This window comes from Stegodyphus dumicola, chromosome 10, assembly GCF_044657685.1.
Source record: "Stegodyphus dumicola isolate Sdum_Otavi_A_Nest chromosome 10, ASM4465768v1".
In the NCBI taxonomy this organism is placed as follows: domain Eukaryota; kingdom Metazoa; phylum Arthropoda; class Arachnida; order Araneae; family Eresidae; genus Stegodyphus; species Stegodyphus dumicola.
Window position 1 is genome coordinate 113045863 of NC_140777.1, and position 21814 is coordinate 113067676.

The 21814-nt window shown below is 31.6% G+C and overlaps 2 long non-coding RNA genes across 4 annotated transcripts in view; one reads left to right on the top strand and one right to left on the bottom strand.

Annotated features, from left to right (window-relative positions):
- LOC118189098 (uncharacterized) overlaps window positions 1-21814 on the top strand; it is an 872843-nt gene that overhangs the window by 339695 nt on the left and 511334 nt on the right. The gene's annotated exons all lie outside the window — the stretch shown is intronic.
- The window catches only part of LOC146995072 (uncharacterized), a 56499-nt gene continuing 53143 nt past the window's right edge, over window positions 18459-21814 (bottom strand). Inside the window, exon 3 of the long non-coding RNA XR_015043688.1 lies at window positions 18459-18770. This is a non-coding gene — a long non-coding RNA (uncharacterized LOC146995072). The remainder of the gene's footprint in view (window positions 18771-21814) is intronic.

The window sequence follows — 21814 nt, forward strand, 5'->3', positions numbered from 1 at the left end:
TCGTTGGGACCCTTGCAGGGTTGTTGAAATTCCTAATTTCCCCTGTCACAGGTGGTTTTTTTTTTTTTTGGCGAGGGTTTGGCGACATAGATTTTCCGTTGAGGTTTCAAAGTAGAGGATTTGGCGAGTTTGATAACATGAGGGTATGCTGTTGTTGCAACTATTTTAACTTTCGGCGAAGAGTGGGTTTTGCCAACTAGGCAGTCCGGCGTCCTCCCTTTTAACGGGGTGTTTTGAGGGACAAGGTCACTTTTTTGCACTTTTGACTTACCATCGGACGCTGTACTCGCTGGCAGCTGAATTTTATTTTGGAAAATTCATTTTTCCGCCTTTGGATCTACGGGCTCCTTGCCCTGGAGTTTTGAAGGAGGGACTTAGTTGTACGCATCATGACCTCGACTAAATTATAGTCTCACATTTTAGTGCTTGAATATGTAAGTTACTCAAGGATAATTAAAATAGAAAAATGCAACGAAGGGTGATGCCTAGTACTGGTGCCGTTAAGAAGAAATTTTAGTCTCTCCTCCATGAATAGAGTTTTCATCTGCCTCGATGTTTCACGTCTTTAAGAATTATTTTCCGCCCTGCAAGAGTCTCCGGCATCGCTAGCTCCGGGGTCGCTAACTACATAATGCTTCACTTAACTGAAACCACGGCTAACTTCAATATTGGATTGGAAATCAACTATCAGAGTAACGAGAACCTCCTTAGTGCATCCTAAATCAATAAGTAACTTCTGGACTCTATTGAAAATTCATCTACCTATGAACTCTTCTCATTTTCTACTACGCTCAGCAGCCGTCCTCCTTGGCATCTTGATAATTTTTTTAATATGAGGGCATTTCTCCTCCTCCTGTTCACTTGCAGCCTGTGATTCCGCAGATAAGTTTTTTTATTTGTTTTCTTTTATTTGTTGGTCTGATGTAAAAAAGAAAAAATATAATAGTAAATTCTAATAGTAAATTCTAATAGTAATTTCTAATAGTAATTCTAACAACTAAAATAGTTAATAGTGATTGAAATAACTTAATTAGTTGAATTAAAATATTGTAGTTGAGTAAATTAACCTAATTCTAATGAAATCATTTTGTTTGTCCATAAAGTAAATTATTAGATTGGTTAAGGAAATATTTCCTTATTTAAATTATTTAATTGAAACAGTTAATGTAACTTAGTTAGATTGGTTAAGGAAATATATTCTTCATTAAATTAATTGTTAATTTGTCCAAAGTTTTATCTGATCATGTTTACCTGAATTTAATAGCAATAATAGTTTGATATTATTGAGTCTAAGATAGAAGTAGTATTACTCTGTAGGGGTATGCATTTGTAGAAAGCAATATTTTTCAGTTCAGCTTGAATATAATTGCTTACTAAGTTAATTCTGCATTGTGTAATCATCAATATGTTACAGTTCTGATTGAATATAAATGGTCTACAAATTATGGATTAAGTAATTCTTGAAGAATTTAATAAATAGGCTCACTTTTCGAGATCAATCAATGTTTATTTATTTCTTTTTGTGTGTATGCTCATGATTTTCACCCGTCTCATTCTCAAATTGATTTCAGGGTTAATCCGAAAACACAACGCAAATGTACAGGGCTTATTGATATTAGTATATTACTGTTGTTAGAAAAATTTTAAGTGTTATGTCAACAGAGTAGGAAACCTTTTAGGTACCAGACCTTTAGGAAACCATAATTTTTTTTTGGTGCCATGACACTAGTACAGAACATTATTGGTGCCGTGACCAGGATAGAACATTATTGGTGCCGTGACTACTAGTACAGAACATTATTGGTGCCGTGACTACTAGTATAGAACATTATTAGTGCCGTGAACCTTCGAACCAAATTTTAGCACTTAACAATTTTTGTTGTGCTGTTTATTTTTGCATCACTTTTGGCTTGCGCTTATAGTTGAACTTAATTTTGACTTGAGACTGGTGATTGTCATGTGTACTATTGCATATTTATGTGAAAGTTTTCTTCCACATGTCTAGGCTTTTTACTGAAACCATACTCGTTAGTTAGTTACAGTGACAGGCCTATACAGTGGTCGTATTACTGTGCTTATTTTATACTTATTGTTTGAGGTTGCATACCAGATATGTACTACTGATACACATTTGGACTTTAAAACTATTGTATCCAACACAAACATTTTCACGCAGTACCTGTTTAGTTAAGTATTTTCTTTTTGTGCAAAATTTTGTATTGCATTTTTACATATTGATTTTGAGGATTACTGTTTCACACTTTTGCAACTGTATGTTTGCAACATAAGGTTAAAAGGCACGCGTGTTAATCACACATTGGGATACATCCCTACTTTATGTGCTGGCAATTGTTGATCGCGGTTTAAAATGCCAAAGAAAGTGTCAGAGCAGTATTTTGGTGTTCGGGATTTAGTAATTTTCTTTTAAAACCTCTTGAGATGTGTTATTGGATTTGTTTTCCATGGAATCAGTACCTAATTGAATTGAGTTAAAAATTTGGATTTTTGAAATGTTGAAAAATCTGAAATGTTTGTTTCTTAAGGTTAATTTTGGTTAGATTTGTAAAGTTGCGCGGGACCAGTGATTGTTTATTTAGGGATTGATTGAATTTTTTTTTTTTTTTTTTTTTTTTTTTTGGAAGTTAATTTTCAGCCGGAGTGCAGTTTCTTGTTTGGCTTTCTGAATTTGAGTAATTGAATTTCTACTTAGTTTGTGAATTTTGTGAACATTTATTGCTGTCTGAGAAATGGGTGAAAACAGTAAATCAGAGAGTTGTGCATTTTACTGGAAATTTTGAATTGTGAATTTTGGAAAAACAAAGATTTTTTTTTTTTTGGAAAGGTACAGTTGGTTTTGTTTGAAGTTTTGGAAATGTAGTTAAAAGATATTATTCTTACTCATAGTTTTGGCTTTTCAAGTAGTTTTAAAGGTAGATTCATAGTGAGGTTATTTGTGAGTGGTCTAACATTGGTTTTAACAATGATTTTTTTTTTTTTGGTTTGTCAATTTTTGAGCTTAATAGCTTATTGTTTTGATTCTTAATTTAAATTTTTTTTTCTCTTTGGATGAACTCGTTGCAGTGTTGTAGTAACTTTAAAAGTGGATGTGAAATGTGTTTTGGAAATTTAAACATTGATACTAGTGGAAGTGAAATTTGTTTTGAGAAGTTAAACTTGATTTTGTGGAATGAGAAATTACTTAAGTGAGTTTAGTGTTGTGAAGATTTGAGAAGTATTTTGATTTGATTTTAAGATTTTAAAAGAGATTAACTCCACTGAGTTTGTACTGAGTTGCTGTTTTCAAGTTGGTTGTCTTTCAAAAACTATTTCTTTTCTGGTTTCTGGTTATACTGTGTGGTTACTGAAAAATTTGTGATGGCTCTTGAGGCTTAGTGTATTTCAAGGAGTTTTTGTTTTGAAGTGGTTTAAGGAGAAGTATAGAATTGAGTTTTGTTGGATTATGGATTTTGAGATTTTGAGTTGAGATTTTCCTGTGTAAACACTTCCCTCTTGCTGGCTTTTGCAGTTTTGTGCCTTCAGTTTTGTAGTTTTGATGTGAAGTTGTCATGCTTACGATTGCTACCTAGAGTGCAATGCATACTCTTCTTTTCTTTAATTACTCTCCAGGATCTAGACTTTGAGAACATTGGTGCAGCATTGTTTTCTTTAAAAATTGTGGCAAACCTTTTGTTGGACACTTTCTTGTTTACGTCTAAATTCTGTGTGTTAGGGAAACTTAGGATTTATACGGTACACTTTTTCCTTAAGCGTACTTTTGAGTTGATATTGTCACTTCAATGGTGATTGCAAGAACTAGTTTGTTTACATTTTGTGTCAAACGCCAGTAGCTCTTGAATTGTTTTGCTTTAAACACTCGTATACTCAGTGGTGTTTGTTTATTTACATATATTTTGTTTTTACACACTTTTCACTTGATTTGCCTTTGGGGGGGGTTTCGTGATTTTACATTTTACTTTTCACATTTTATTTTAGGGCGTGTCACGTGTTGTTTGACAACATTTTTATTTTGTTTTGATGTATACTTGTTGTGTGCCAGGGACACTTCTTGACCCTCTTACTCGGTTCACTAAGGGATCTTTGCTAACCATATAATTATGGTAGGATTGGATTTGCTAACCATACAATTATGGTAGGATTGGATTTGCTAACCATGACTTATGGTAGGATTAATTATAAATAGGTATATGTATCCTTCTTTGTGATTAACATGTGGTACCATTATGTACTCTTTTTTTTCCTCTTCGTATTTAGTAACTTATGTAAAACTTTTCCATTGTCTGTGGATACTAAAATTTTTTTTGGCGAATCCAAAAAAAAATTTTCCCGATCATCGGAGGGATGTTGTGTAGCGAATTTAATTTAATTAAGTGATTCATAAAAATCAAAATTTTAATTTGTAATTATTCAAAATTTGAGCTACACAAGTTTGGTTATATTCTTTTTGGGCCTATTAATTCTAGTGTAATATATTTTGGCTTTCCGAGTTTACGCGAACTGCGTCTTCAATCTTGTACACGCAAACAATGGATAAGTATTTCTTTCTACGTAATAAACTCAGTTTTTCATGTCAAAAATTAATTTGATTTCTTAGTATTTAATATCATTAGTTGCAGAAAATTTAGCTCTTTAATTTGGCATAACTTTCGTTTTTCTAACTTTAATTGCATTTCAGTTATGAGCTTTAATTAGTAGTTTTTTCCTCGTTTGCTTGTGATTTAGTTAAAGGGGGATGAAATGCCTTCTTTCCGGTTGAAAAGTCACTTTCTGCGAGTTTTCAGCGTTCTTTCGTTGGGACCCTTGCAGGGTTGTTGAAATTCCTAATTTCCCCTGTCACAGGTGGTTTTTTTTTTTTTTTTGGCGAGGGTTTGGCGACATAGATTTTCCGTTGAGGTTTCAAAGTAGAGGATTTGGCGAGTTTGATAACATGAGTGTATGCTGTTGTTGCAACTATTTTAACTTTCGGCGAAGAGTGGGTTTTGCCAACTAGGCAGTCCGGCGTCCTCCCTTTTAACGGGGTGTTTTGAGGGACAAGGTCACTTTTTTGCACTTTTGACTTACCATCGGACACTGTACTCGCTGGCAGCTGAATTTTATTTTGGAAAATTCATTTTTACGCCTTTGGATCTACGGGCTTCTTGCCCTGGAGTTTTGAACGAGAGACTTAGTTGTACGCATCATGACCTCAACTAAATTATAGTCTCATCATTTTAGTGCTTGAATATGTAAGTTACTCAAGGATAATTAAAATAGAAAAATGCAACGAAGGGTGATGCCTAGTACTGGTGCCGTTAAGAAGAAATTTTAGTCTCTCCTCCATGAATAGAGTTTTCATCTGCCTCGATGTTTCACGTCTTTAAGAATTATTTTCCGCCCTGCAAGAGTCTCCGGCATCGCTAGCTCCGGGGTCGCTAACTACATAATGCTTCACTTAACTGAAACCACGGCTAACTTCAATATTGGATTGGAAATCAACTATCAGAGTAACGAGAACCTCCTTAGTGCATCCTAAATCAATAAGTAACTTCTGGACTCTATTGAAAATTCATCTACCTATGAACTCTTCTCATTTTCTACTACGCTCAGCAGCCGTCCTCCTTGGCATCTTGATAATTTTTTTAATATGAGGGCATTTCTCCTCCTCCTGTTCACTTGCAGCCTGTGATTCCGCAGATAAGTTTTTTTATTTGTTTTCTTTTATTTGTTGGTCTGATGTAAAAAAGAAAAAATATAATAGTAAATTCTAATAGTAAATTCTAATAGTAATTTCTAATAGTAATTCTAACAACTAAAATAGTTAATAGTGATTGAAATAACTTAATTAGTTGAATTAAAATATTGTAGTTGAGTAAATTAACCTAATTCTAATGAAATCATTTTGTTTGTCCATAAAGTAAATTATTAGATTGGTTAAGGAAATATTTCCTTATTTAAATTATTTAATTGAAACAGTTAATGTAACTTAGTTAGATTGGTTAAGGAAATATATTCTTCATTAAATTAATTGTTAATTTGTCCAAAGTTTTATCTGATCATGTTTACCTGAATTTAATAGCAATAATAGTTTGATATTATTGAGTCTAAGATAGAAGTAGTATTACTCTGTAGGGGTATGCATTTGTAGAAAGCAATATTTTTCAGTTCAGCTTGAATATAATTGCTTACTAAGTTAATTCTGCATTGTGTAATCATCAATATGTTACAGTTCTGATTGAATATAAATGGTCTACAAATTATGGATTAAGTAATTCTTGAAGAATTTAATAAATAGGCTCACTTTTCGAGATCAATCAATGTTTATTTATTTCTTTTTGTGTGTATGCTCATGATTTTCACCCGTCTCATTCTCAAATTGATTTCAGGGTTAATCCGAAAACACAACGCAAATGTACAGGGCTTATTGATATTAGTATATTACTGTTGTTAGAAAAATTTTAAGTGTTATGTCAACAGAGTAGGAAACCTTTTAGGTACCAGACCTTTAGGAAACCATAATTTTTTTTTTGGTGCCATGACACTAGTACAGAACTTTATTGGTGCCGTGACCAGGATAGAACATTATTGGTGCCGTGACTACTAGTACAGAACATTATTGGTGCCGTGACTACTAGTATAGAACATTATTAGTGCCGTGAACCTTCGAACCAAATTTTAGCACTTAACAATTTTTGTTGTGCTGTTTATTTTTGCATCACTTTTGGCTTGCGCTTATAGTTGAACTTAATTTTGACTTGAGACTGGTGATTGTCATGTGTACTATTGCATATTTATGTGAAAGTTTTCTTCCACATGTCTAGGCTTTTTACTGAAACCATACTCGTTAGTTAGTTACAGTGACAGGCCTATACAGTGGTCGTATTACTGTGCTTATTTTATACTTATTTGTTTGAGGTTGCATACCAGATATGTACTACTGATACACATTTGGACTTTAAAACTATTGTATCCAACACAAACATTTTCACGCAGTACCTGTTTAGTTAAGTATTTTCTTTTTGTGCAAAATTTTGTATTGCATTTTTACATATTGATTTTGAGGATTACTGTTTCACACTTTTGCAACTGTATGTTTGCAACATAAGGTTAAAAGGCACGCGTGTTAATCACACATTGGGATACATCCCTACTTTATGTGCTGGCAATTGTTGATCGCGGTTTAAAATGCCAAAGAAAGTGTCAGAGCAGTATTTTGGTGTTCGGGATTTAGTAATTTTCTTTTAAAACCTCTTGAGATGTGTTATTGGATTTGTTTTCCATGGAATCAGTACCTAATTGAATTGAGTTAAAAATTTGGATTTTTGAAATGTTGAAAAATCTGAAATGTTTGTTTCTTAAGGTTAATTTTGGTTAGATTTGTAAAGTTGCGCGGGACCAGTGATTGTTTATTTAGGGATTGATTGAATTTTTTTTTTTTTTTTTTTTTGGAAGTTAATTTTCAGCCGGAGTGCAGTTTCTTGTTTGGCTTTCTGAATTTGAGTAATTGAATTTCTACTTAGTTTGTGAATTTTGTGAACATTTATTGCTGTCTGAGAAATGGGTGAAAACAGTAAATCAGAGAGTTGTGCATTTTACAGGAAATTTTGAATTGTGAATTTTGGAAAAACAAAGATTTTTTTTTTTTTTGGAAAGGTACAGTTGGTTTTGTTTGAAGTTTTGGAAATGTAGTTAAAAGATATTATTCTTACTCATAGTTTTGGCTTTTCAAGTAGTTTTAAAGGTAGATTCATAGTGAGGTTATTTGTGAGTGGTCTAACATTGGTTTTAACAATGATTTTTTTTTTTTTGGTTTGTCAATTTTTGAGCTTAATAGCTTATTGTTTTGATTCTTAATTTAAATTTTTTTTCTCTTTGGATGAACTCGTTGCAGTGTTGTAGTAACTTTAAAAGTGGATGTGAAATGTGTTTTGGAAATTTAAACATTGATACTAGTGGAAGTGAAATTTGTTTTGAGAAGTTAAACTTGATTTTGTGGAATGAGAAATTACTTAAGTGAGTTTAGTGTTGTGAAGATTTGAGAAGTATTTTGATTTGATTTTAAGATTTTAAAAGAGATTAACTCCACTGAGTTTGTACTGAGTTGCTGTTTTCAAGTTGGTTGTCTTTCAAAAACTTTTTCTTTTCTGGTTTCTGGTTATACTGTGTGGTTACTGAAAAATTTGTGATGGCTCTTGAGGCTTAGTGTATTTCAAGGAGTTTTTGTTTTGAAGTGGTTTAAGGAGAAGTATAGAATTGAGTTTTGTTGGATTATGGATTTTGAGATTTTGAGTTGAGATTTTCCTGTGTAAACACTTCCCTCTTGCTGGCTTTTGCAGTTTTGTGCCTTCAGTTTTGTAGTTTTGATGTGAAGTTGTCATGCTTACGATTGCTACCTAGAGTGCAATGCATACTCTTCTTTTCTTTAATTACTCTCCAGGATCTAGACTTTGAGAACATTGGTGCAGCATTGTTTTCTTTAAAAATTGTGGCAAACCTTTTGTTGGACACTTTCTTGTTTACGTCTAAATTCTGTGTGTTAGGGAAACTTAGGATTTATACGGTACACTTTTTCCTTAAGCGTACTTTTGAGTTGATATTGTCACTTCAATGGTGATTGCAAGAACTAGTTTGTTTACATTTTGTGTCAAACGCCAGTAGCTCTTGAATTGTTTTGCTTTAAACACTCGTATACTCAGTGGTGTTTGTTTATTTACATATATTTTGTTTTTACACACTTTTCACTTGATTTGCCTTTGGGGGGGGTTTCGTGATTTTACATTTTACTTTTCACATTTTATTTTAGGGCGTGTCACGTGTTGTTTGACAACATTTTTATTTTGTTTTGATGTATACTTGTTGTGTGCCAGGGACACTTCTTGACCCTCTTACTCGGTTCACTAAGGGATCTTTGCTAACCATATAATTATGGTAGGATTGGATTTGCTAACCATACAATTATGGTAGGATTGGATTTGCTAACCATGACTTATGGTAGGATTAATTATAAATAGGTATATGTATCCTTCTTTGTGATTAACATGTGGTACCATTATGTACTCTTTTTTTCCTCTTCGTATTTAGTAACTTATGTAAAACTTTTCCATTGTCTGTGGATACTAAAATTTTTTTTGGCGAATCAAAAAAATTTTTCCCGATCATCGGAGGGATGTTGTGTAGCGAATTTAATTTAATTAAGTGATTCATAAAAATCAAAATTTTAATTTGTAATTATTCAAAATTTGAGCTACACAAGTTTGGTTATATTCTTTTTGGGCCTATTAATTCTAGTGTAATATATTTTGGCTTTCCGTGTTTACGCGAACTGCGTCTTCAATCTTGTACACGCAAACAATGGATAAGTATTTCTTTCTACGTAATAAACTCAGTTTTTCATGTCAAAAATTAATTTGATTTCTTAGTATTTAATATCATTAGTTGCAGAAAATTTAGCTCTTTAATTTGGCATAACTTTCGTTTTTCTAACTTTAATTGCATTTCAGTTATGAGCTTTAATTAGTAGTTTTTTCCTCGTTTGCTTGTGATTTAGTTAAAGGGGGATGAAATGCCTTCTTTCCGGTTGAAAAGTCACTTTCTGCGAGTTTTCAGCGTTCTTTCGTTGGGACCCTTGCAGGGTTGTTGAAATTCCTAATTTCCCCTGTCACAGGTGGTTTTTTTTTTTTGGCGAGGGTTTGGCGACATAGATTTTCCGTTGAGGTTTCAAAGTAGAGGATTTGGCGAGTTTGATAACATGAGGGTATGCTGTTGTTGCAACTATTTTAACTTTCGGCGAAGAGTGGGTTTTGCCAACTAGGCAGTCCGGCGTCCTCCCTTTTAACGGGGTGTTTTGAGGGACAAGGTCACTTTTTTGCACTTTTGACTTACCATCGGACACTGTACTCGCTGGCAGCGGAATTTTATTTTGGAAAATTCATTTTTACGCCTTTGGATCTACGGGCTTCTTGCCCTGGAGTTTTGAACGAGAGACTTAGTTGTACGCATCATGACCTCAACTAAATTATAGTCTCATCATTTTAGTGCTTGAATATGTAAGTTACTCAAGGATAATTAAAATAGAAAAATGCAACGAAGGGTGATGCCTAGTACTGGTGCCGTTAAGAAGAAATTTTAGTCTCTCCTCCATGAATAGAGTTTTCATCTGCCTCGATGTTTCACGTCTTTAAGAATTATTTTCCGCCCTGCAAGAGTCTCCGGCATCGCTAGCTCCGGGGTCGCTAACTACATAATGCTTCACTTAACTGAAACCACGGCTAACTTCAATATTGGATTGGAAATCAACTATCAGAGTAACGAGAACCTCCTTAGTGCATCCTAAATCAATAAGTAACTTCTGGACTCTATTGAAAATTCATCTACCTATGAACTCTTCTCATTTTCTACTACGCTCAGCAGCCGTCCTCCTTGGCATCTTGATAATTTTTTTAATATGAGGGCATTTCTCCTCCTCCTGTTCACTTGCAGCCTGTGATTCCGCAGATAAGTTTTTTTATTTGTTTTCTTTTATTTGTTGGTCTGATGTAAAAAAAAAAAAAAGAAAAAAAAATATAATAGTAAATTATAATAGTAATTTCTAATAGTAATTCTAACAACTAAAATAGTTAATAGTGATTGAAATAAGTTAATTAGTTGAATTAAAATATTGTAGTTGAGTAAATTAACCTAATTCTAATGAAATCATTTTGTTTGTCCATAAAGTAAATTATTAGATTGGCTAAGGAAATATTTCCTTATTTAAATTATTTAAATGAAACAGTGAATGTAACTTAGTTAGATTGGTTAAGGAAATATATTCTTCATTAAATTATTTAATTGAACTTGCGAATTTCTTTCATAGTGAAGATTCATTGGTATTGATTATTCTGTGTTAAATTGCTTGTAGGATGTAATAGCCTGATTTTAATTAACATATTACCCGGTTAAATCATTCTTTTGAAAATAGAAAGTTACTATGTGCAATAACCTGAATTACCTTGGTATTGATCACTCTGTGTGAAATGTTTTTTTTTTTTTAAAGTTTAACTTGTTAATTATTTTTTTTTCTCCCCGGGGAGGGTATTGTTAATTTATCCAAGGTTTTATCTGATCATGTTTACCTGAATGTAATAGAAATAATAGTTTGATATTATTGAGTCTAAGATAGAAGTAGTATTACTCTGTAGGGGTATGCATTTGTAGAAAGCAATATTTTTCAATTCAGCTTGAATATAATTGCTTACTAAGTTAATTCTGCATTGTGTAATCATCAATATGTTACAGTTCTGATTGAATATAAATGGCCTACAAATTATGGATTAAGTAATTCTTGAAGAATTTAATAAATAGGCTCACTTTTCGAGATCAATCAATGTTTATTTATTTCTTTTTGTGTGTATGCTCATGATTTTCACCCGTCTTATTCTCAAATTGATTTCAGGGTTAATCCGAAAACACAACGCAAATGTACAGGGCTTATTGATATTAGTATATTACTGTTGTTAGAAAAATTTTAAGTGTTATGTCAACAGAGTAGGAAACCTTTTAGGTACCAGACCTTTAGGAAACCATAACAATTTTTTTTGGTGCCATGACACTAGTACAGAACAATAAAAACATGCTCTAGAAACGCAATCTAAAAACATAATCATGAAACTGTAATATTGCGATTACAGTTTCATGATTATGTAATTGTTTTAGCAAAAACAATTATAAGTTTTGCTAAAACAATTATAAGTCCAAATTTTGCTAAAACAATTACCTTAATTGTACTGCAGTGAATGTTAGGCCCTTAAAATTATGATTAGGTTATATTACGGTTAGTGTATATTATGCTTAATATGATATAGTATTATTATGCTTAATATGCCACAAACCCTCAAAATACTTCCTCAATGCCCACATTAAAATTCTGTGAAACATACCAAGAGAGAAGTGAATTGAAAAAATAAGTTTTTTTAATACGACAAATAAAATTAGTAATACTGTAGATAAAAATTCGCTTAAAATAACAATACGCATCTATTAGAACCCTTAGGAACAGATTTAAGCTTATGAAAGTTTAAAATGACCAGCCAGAAAGTTATAACCATTTCAAACAAATTTGGTTTTGTTTATGTTTAATGGAATAATAAGTGACCGAACAAATTTTTCATAGGCACGTATTGAGATGTTATGCTCAATGTTAAAACTTCATATCCATATTGCGCCAAACAAATGATTTAACGATAACAGCATAAACTGCAATTGGAGATTCAAATGATTTACTTGCAACAGTATATTGGTGATATCCTTTTAAAAAATTCGATTTTAATATCAATCTTAGAATTTGTAATTTTTTTTACAAGCGTTTAACACACTGGTCTTCTGGTTCATGCTGTAGACGTAAGTTTCTTAGTATTTCTTTGCATTTATGAAAGTATTGAATAATATGCTTTAAACTAACATATAACTTAATGTGGGCATTATTCCCAAAAATTAAGATGAAAGCAATTAATAAGTTTTCCTTTCATTTTGGTGCTTCGGCTCCCTAAAAAATAATTTAAAAACTATTTCCGATAGTTCGGAATGTGTGTTCTAATTTATGATGCTTTATGTATTCTAATTTATGATACTCTTACTTTAACTACATCAACAAAGCTTTAAGGTATTTTTTCTTAGAATATTTTTCATAAAATCTACTTAGAATTGCTTCAATAAGGAAATTTTGAGCCAGAAATCAATAAAACTTTTCAGTAGCTTTCCCACGACAAAATAAGCATCACTGTAGTACCGTTTTTATGAGTGAAACTGCAGTTATATGTAATTATAGCAGTCGTTCTCAAACTGTTTTTCTACATGCATCTCTTTCGCCATTTCAAGAAAAATTATTCTTTTTCTACTTCTTTCCAAAGCTAAAAAACAAGATTTATTTAAATTTAGATTATTTTAACGCGTTTTTTAAAAATTACACAAGAAAACTTTGATAAACACCAAAATTACAATAAAACTAGATTTTTTTATTTTTATAAATTGAACTAAATTCTTAACTGCTAAGTAAAAGACTGACCGTATTCTGTGCCTGAAACTATAAAATTACCTACCAGAAAGAATTACTCTGAGCATTTAAAAATCCCTGAATTATAGATTCCTGCTTAGTGATACATAAAGATTTTAATGCTGTAGTTCACTTTCATGTTAGACAGATAGCCTCCATTTATCTATAAAGATATTCATTTTTCTTCAAACAGATATAATACACAAAGAAATGCTAATGGAACTAAGCAAAGCTTATATTTTAGAAAACATTTAATTTATATTGTTTACGAATAAGAGAATTCATAATATGTTATAACTTCAACTATAGTAATTTTAAAAAAACATAGCTCATGTAAAATAAGAAAACATATATGGATAAATGATTTTATTGCATTTGAAAGCATTTTATTTTAAAATTTTCCTATTTATGTCCATTGTTTAATTTCCAATTTTTCTTAATGATCGGTGTTATTTACTTTTCTTCCTTAAAAAATATTTAATGATTTATATCAAAAACTAAATGATATATAACCTAAATATATATCGTATGTATATAAAGATACTAAAACGATATATACAGAATGCCCAGACGGGAAAGTGGTTAGTGATATAAAGCAATATGTCTACTTTTTTGAGGATTTACATCTTTCTCTTAACTTAGATAAGTTTAAATACTCTTACCCTGATTATAAAATTTATTCTCTTAGATGTTACTTTTCTAAGTAATTTCATTTCAGCTAAAATTAATTTCATTTCATTCAACTTGTAGAAAAGACTAAATATATAGCACAGTTCACCTTGCAGGATAAATGAAAGCAAAAAAGCGAATATCTTAAACATTAAACAGGACAGAAAAGGTCTCCTATCTTTATTTCCTACCCCAAAAATACGACAGAGCTTTCGGTTTGTTAGTATTTTCTAACTGCAAACCCGATACTATAGACTTATAATGCCGCATAGTCAGTATACACTGGCAAACATGCAAGCCGATTCCGGGATTCAAACCGGACCACCAGGAGAAATGCATGGCTGCACAGGCGTTTCTGTGGCCTTTCCTCGTGTGTAACGTGGACGCGAACCAGGTTGTCTTAAATTCGTGTACGCAACCCTTCCCTTAAGCAGAAAGCTTTCTCGTACTTTGCCATGGTTAAAAATACCAAAAGATACAGCAACCATTACTATCAAACACTCTGCCAGTCAGAGGCGGTTTCGGACTATATAACTGAAAAAAAGAAATTCACTGCTGGAAAATGGAAGATAAATTTCTCCCTGGGCACAAATACGAGCACAGGTCTTGGATTCTGAAATATATTTTATGATACTTCGGATATCAGGAAATAGCGATGATCATGACTGCGACTTGGCATCCAGATAACAATCACGTAGTATTGTGTATATCAGGATCGGGAATAACAGTCATGTAGTATTGCGTATCAGGATGGTTCAGTAGCGTTAATTGGTAAATTGAGGAATTCCATTGACAACTCCAGAACTGTAAACACTGGACTATTGTAGAGTCAATGTTACAGACATGTTGAAGATCTAAAAATCAGGGAGCTTCGTTTCCATAAACCTTGGGCTTTAACCGACAGAATTAGCCGAACTTGCTTTTGAATTTAAATCCAAGCTTCATGACATCCATTACAGCTCCAAGAAAACTAAACATAGGTTCCTAACAAAAGCATAGCTTCTATATATGACCGTTAATAAAACTATAATGTCATGTTTTCAGACATATTTCATATATTAGTGTAATATTTCAGTGCATTAATAAGATCAGTTGTTATGTTATTAGAGTACTGTTTGTTATAAATACACATCGTTTCCGCCTGACACTGAAATTTCAAATTTAAATTCCTAGAAAACTACGACAAATATAATTTGCTTGTGTCTAACATGACCTAAATTTCATGACTGAGTGTTTGTTATTTTCCAAAGGCAAAGTCTTTTCACGCAACAAATACTTTTTTTAACACAGAACATAATTTTTTGTAGAATGTTTACAAAGTTCTAGGAGCTCTAGTTCAGTTCTTAGAACCAATGAACAATGTTATCAATGTTATTTTGTCATGTGTTTTGCAGCTATCCCATGCAATATTGTTTAGTCGATTCAATTGTTTGACAGACACAGGTGCATTTTACAAATACTGAAGATGCGAAAAGCAAGCAATCATTGTTTTGTGTTCAGAAAGGGTGTGAGAAAGTCAGAAATTGTTCAAAGTCTGCAGGGACTTCCTCCACTTCTGTTAGGATATTTGAAAAATAAACCTTTGCGAGATATTCGATTTGAGAGCTTAACCATGTCATAATTAGACAGATTGGGGAGACAAAGAAAATGTTCTTTTAGGATTGCTTGAAAAAATAGTTTGTCGTTTGTATATATGTATTCCATTAAATGAAGAATATGCTGGAAAACGGTATTTTAATATTGGTGAAAATGGACGAAATAAAAAAAAATAGTATCTTCATTCCTTGAAATGTTCAGACTTCCTTTCTGTGAGAATATGTTAAGTGTTTTTATCTCAGCATTTTAAAAGCTTCGCATAAATTCCCGTACCAATTATTTGAAATAAAATAGTAACCATATATTTTAATTTAGCAAAATTTATTTAGAAATATTTTTACTTCTTGGCAATGTTTGGCGAGACCATTTAGAATGACTGTAATGTAACCCCATCTAGCCACGATGACCGATTCACCTCGGCCATTGGACTCTAGAAAAAACAGCAGCAAGAAAGAAAAAGAAGGAAAGGAAAGAAACGGGAAAAAATTGCTGATTACCAACCGTTAAGCTGACAATAGACAATCTATCTCATGAATCATTGCGCCAAAGAGCGGAAGATAATACAAAATGGAGGACCTGCCCTGATCTTTTTTTTTTTTTTTTTTTGCTTATTACATACCTCCCCTTTTCCTTACTGAGGAACACCACAGAATTTATCTGATGCAGCAAATTGTTTTTATTTCTAGTTAGTTATCTGAAAGTTATAGACCCAAAGAATTCTGTACCTATTTTTAGGGCATGTAATCATACTTTCTCTAGAAACTGTGCGATAATTATCGAAGGCAGACATAAACATCTTGAGAATGTCTAATAAATATCTTTGGAATCAGATTAATATGATGCGCCCAAGGATTTCGGTTTTGGACATAGATTCTTGGATAAAAGTATTGTTTATTTCCTTAATGGTAAGTATTAGGAGGAGAAACAATGAAAACCCTTGCTGCCAAAACGGAGTATGAAGGAAAAGAAGTATGAAAAATAAAACTGGAAATAATTTTGAGATATGTTTCCCATAATATGATTAACAACATATATATACATAATACATAATATACAACTAAATTAGATTATTGCATTTTTTAAAGCATTATTATTTTATTCTCATATTACTTTAATATTTTTTTAATTTAGTTATTCGTTAAAAGAAAATCCTTTGATAAATTGTACAACAGCTTACGTACATTTCTCGATTCTTGAAAACATTTGTACTCTTATTTTACATGCGTTCCGTAGTCTGTATTGTGCAAATAGTTTTGTTTAGAATATTAATCAATGCTAAATGAATGCAATTAAATACTGAAAGCTAAATTCACTATCTTCGGATACTGGATTATGTTGGCTTAGTCTCTTAGACTCTTAAATTAATAATGAATATTATGGTTGGAAATTCCCAATCTCGTTTTGCTCATAAGATTTTAATTTCAATCATCCAAAATATTATTAGTATATATAACAACAAAGCCGCTTTGTGCTAATTACTATGACTTTAATTATCAATCTTCCAGTTTGCATTGTTTAAATAATAACCTGTAACTGATAAAATGCAACCCAATTACTCAATTGAAATGGTTAAGGCTCTTACACATATTGCATACAGATGTAACTGTTAAACCTCTTTCCTGAAAAATCTGCATACATGTTGCGTGCCTAACAGATTCTTTATGTTGCTGATATTCTAAAATGTTATATATATTTATCAAACAACCAATGTTGTTCTAAGTGTTTTTATATGCTATTTTTTGTTCTTTATAAAAGATGCAGCATATAACAGAAATATAAATATATATGAATAAATTCTTGTTGAACTTACCGGCAAAGAACGGATAATAAAAGAGAAGATAATTTTAGAAATTAGGTAGAATAATAATGCATAGAGTCTTCCGTTTCAAAAATAATCTTAAGACTTAGCTTATAATATATAGAAAGAGTTTCATGAATAAAAGCTGAAGCAGCAAATGTTAGGGTATCCAAATGACATTTCAGAACTGTGTAAGAGATGCATATAATTTTCTTTGATTGTCTTTAATGTAACTCAGAAGATTCCAGGTATGTGTATTAAATAATGTACATAGTTGTAACTAATACAAATACAGCGTTTACCAAACCTTTCTTTACATGTTACTTAACTGACAGTTTCATAAATTTAACAAGGTAATTCTGTAGTATTGACGGTTCATAGCACGAACAAGAATTAACAACAGAAACGAACACCAGAATAATGTAAAACTAAGCTAAAGTTCTTCTCATTGAGGCCTACATTTAGTGGACATAAAGAATTAGGATTTTAATTTAAAATATCTATTGGTGCAAAATTACATTAACAAAACTCTATTACATTAAAGACTCTGTTTACGAAGATAAGCATTCGATATAAATGTAAAGCGTTAGGGATTTGTTAATGGGATAACTTAAATTGAAATCTTCTTACCAAAAACATTTTAAAATTAGTTAACCTTAGATGAACATCTACCGCTTGTAGTTGATGTATCAGACTCTTTAGTTAATCCTCACATTCTGTTCCAGGCAAACGCAGTGTCAAACAGTTTTGTAGGAAGATCTTTTAGCAACCACATTGTGCTTCTGTATTCCAGCTGCATTTACATCTGAAAGCTTTGCTCAATCTCATTAACATTACGCATTCCACCTGCATAAATTTTATAGAGTCAAGTTGAAAAAAAAAACGGGAAATTACAGAACTTAAAACAGCAAGAGATTAGTAATGTGAAACGTTATTGTTCTTCTCGAAGTAATTTAATGTAACATAAAAATGAAACCGCATAAGTATTTAGATCGAATTTTCTTGAAAGATTCTGTATGTTAGTGTAAAGTAACATTAGACTGATTGAAATAACTTCAGACTAAGAAATGTTTTGGAGCTCGAATTTACTGAAGGTACTGACAAAAAAAAATTTTCATTATTAGAATTATGTATAATTACAGTTATTTTTCTGTAATCTGAAAGAAATTGGTAAATAAAACTTTAGAATAAAGCTAAGTTTTGGAAACATCGTTAGATAGTTTAACAGAAATGTAGAATATGTGCTCTGTGTGAATTAATATGCTTTGTGAAGAAGTTAAATGCAGTTACGTGTAACTTTGAAGAAACAAGCATAGGTTTTTGAGAATATAAAATTTATTTTCTAATCATACGCTTGTAGAGTCTATACAGCCTTCCAAAGCAGAAAAAGGGTAAAAATCAGTTATGTCCTGGATGCTACCGACTGCCAGCCGGAAGCGCTACCAGCTATGCTCTGAAGGTATTTTGTAAGAAATGAAAACTTTACTCCATTTAAATCGTGACCGAGAAGGAGAAGGCTCAGTCACCAAATCCAATTTGTGACGAATTTTCATCCGACTTATTTCAGTTCGGGTGCCACCCTCGTTCCGTAGAGTCTATTAAGAACGAGATTTGAGAGAAAGCAAGCTGTAGCCCTCGCCGAGATTCAAACTTCGGATCTTCCGATTGCCAGTAGGACAGTTCAAGCTAATGTTATTAACATACGAAGTAAACATGTAATACATTTCATTTTGATTATAATGTATCAATAAGCAACGATTTACATGCGTTTTAGTTTATATTAGTAAATGCAATAGAGTTTTCCTGCTTTGTCATAGATTCAATCCTTTCAGTAATATATTTATCTTAATTTTTATTTCTAAGATTTGTAATGCTTTTATTCCTCAATACATATACTTATGTCAGCTGTCTTCTACTATTGATTTGCTTCAGTTTGCCTTAACATATGTGCATACATGTTCTCAATTTGGTAATCAAAGTCTCTTATTGATTTTACACTTTTTATACATTTGGTTTTACACTCACTGTTTCAAAATCTGAAGAAATAGTAGCTTACATTTTTAGCTAGAATACAATATTCCATTAGTTTATCTTAACTTTCATATATGTCAATTATTCTAAAATACATACTCTGTTTTTCGATTGTGTTCTCTCAAGCATAATTTAAAATCTCATCGCCTAGTTCAATTATCAGACTTTAACCCTAGAAATTCATGTTATCATAATCATATGCGTGTTACAACTGAAGACCATGTTATTCAAATTACTTTCTGTTACCAGAACTTCATTCACCTTATCTTAGTCTCAAGGAAAAAAAAAAAAAAAAACATATTTAGTCGCGTAAAATATTTTCGTAAGAAATAGCAGTAACCATAAATAGAGTAAATAAGAGACAAAGTAATACGGAAGTTATAGAAAATAAATTAAAGAATTCTTCCGCATATGAATCTCCTAACCATAAGCATATGAATAAAATTACTTATTAATTTTACATCTTTTACGCAGTTTTTATCAATATTGGAGAAACATATTGATTAATTTTTATCTGGAGTACATTATTCCATTAATGTCTCTTAACTGTCATTTATATTATGTATCCTAAAATGTTATCACAACCATATACCCGTTAGAAAACGGAACACCAGATTATTAAAATTCAAATCTATTATCAGATTGTCACTCATCTTATCATAATGTAATAACTTTAATGCGTAAATTAAGCAAATGATAACGCGTTTGCTCAAAAAATTACAAAATAGTAAACAACATTGCAAATAATAATTTATTGCTGTTATAAATGAATTACATTTTGTACTGTGTATATTATATGGTAAAATATATTTAGTGTAGATTACATGTAGTTTTTTTTATTCTAATATTAGTTTATTTCAGTTATCAGAGTGTCACTCATTTTATAATAATTTGTCATAGTCTCAAATGTATCTGAATTATTCGCTTATTTCTATGAAAAATTTTATATAACACTCTGAGCAAATCTATTTAAAAAGAAGTAAATCTATTTACTTACTAGCGAAAAACCATAAGGCATGAACAGTTTTAATAACTTTAATTTTCGTGCATTGTGAATTTAAAATACAGGCTACATAATAGAAGAATTTCATTTTAGATTTCTTTAGATTTTTAAATTAGTATGCAAGAAATTCATTTTGTGTTATGAGCATAAAACAATGACAGGCCCTCGTCCCCATATGCCCCGTAATTCTGAATTCCTCTCCCGATATCGTGATGATGGCTTCCTTACATACTAAAGCAATCAACAGAGAAACGTATTTTACAGGCTGTGAAGCCGTAATGATTGCTTTTCACGGGAAGATTACCAGATATCCACATTGGGGTTTAGCCGCGTTTTATTAACTGGAACCGCCGACTATTTATCCACCCGGGGATAGCTGGCGCCTAATTTCCCGATGTTAGTGGCGTCGCCGACTCAGGGCGGAACCAAAGGATCAGTTCGTTTTACACTCCCGACTCCAGTAATTGCTTGGCCGGCTTCGTCGCCGATGCCTTGTTTTTCAATCAATTTTTTTTTTTCGGCTTGCAACCGGAGGACTAATGTTTCAGGCAGAATGAACAAGGATTGAAACGTTATCTCGATTCGAGCTAATTACTTCTTAACCCTAAAGTCTGCTTTAAGCCTAACGTATTGCAGTTAATCGTGGTGCGCTTGATCAAACACATACGGCTCTTGTCATAACCAGTTAATAGTTCTGCCTCCTTAATCCGTACTTTAATGGAATGGGTGATTTCATATTATACGTTTCCAATTATGAATTTGGGGCTTTGACGGTGTGTTAGTTATATTGCGGAAATGAGTGCATCTAGAGCTTCTGTTAAGAGGGAAAATTGTCAGATTCTGTATTTCGAATTATAGTTTATAACGATTTCAGTAACTAAATTATTTCGATACTTAACATTGATATTCTGTTTAAAGAAAAACTTTTGCTTAATATCTTTAAGGAAACTATTTACTGTAGATAATCTACTTTGATAATTGACAATAATATCAAATAATTCTCGCACTTCATTTTGTGTTTATATTCTCAGTTTTTCTGTAGTCTTTATTTGCCTAATATGCATTTAAGTAAATATTGTTATAGACGCACATGTATTCTAAATTTTTCTGATAACTCTTGCACTGCCATAAAATATGCATACATTTAGTTTGGTATATATAAATAATAGTATAAAACACATCAGAAACGTCTGCTTTCATTTATTTCTTTGATCAAATAATCTAAAGAAAGCAAAACATGTTTTAATATTAAAATATAAATATGCATTGAATTATAATTTAAACATTTTCTATATGTGTTCATACACAATTATATGATAAGATTCAAAATCTGAATAAAATCTTAGCTATAAATTTAAGTAAATCAGTAAATCATAGTAATAAATTAATAAACAATAAAATTATAAAACGAAGCATAATTTTTATGTTCATATTTGATTGGAAAATTGCGCTGGTACCCATTTTAGATCGAAACAATCATATGTTGCTTCCATAATATTAAGAACTAAATATGTATGCGGGGTAATCTCAGCGATAACATTCTGATTTTGCAAAATGTTACAGCATTATTTAGGTTACTGATAGCAAACTACATGGAATTCTAGTGTTTTTAATTGCTACGAGACTTAACATAGTACGTTTTGCACCGGCAATTTTATTTACAGTGTTTTCTTCCATAAAGCTAAAATATATGTGT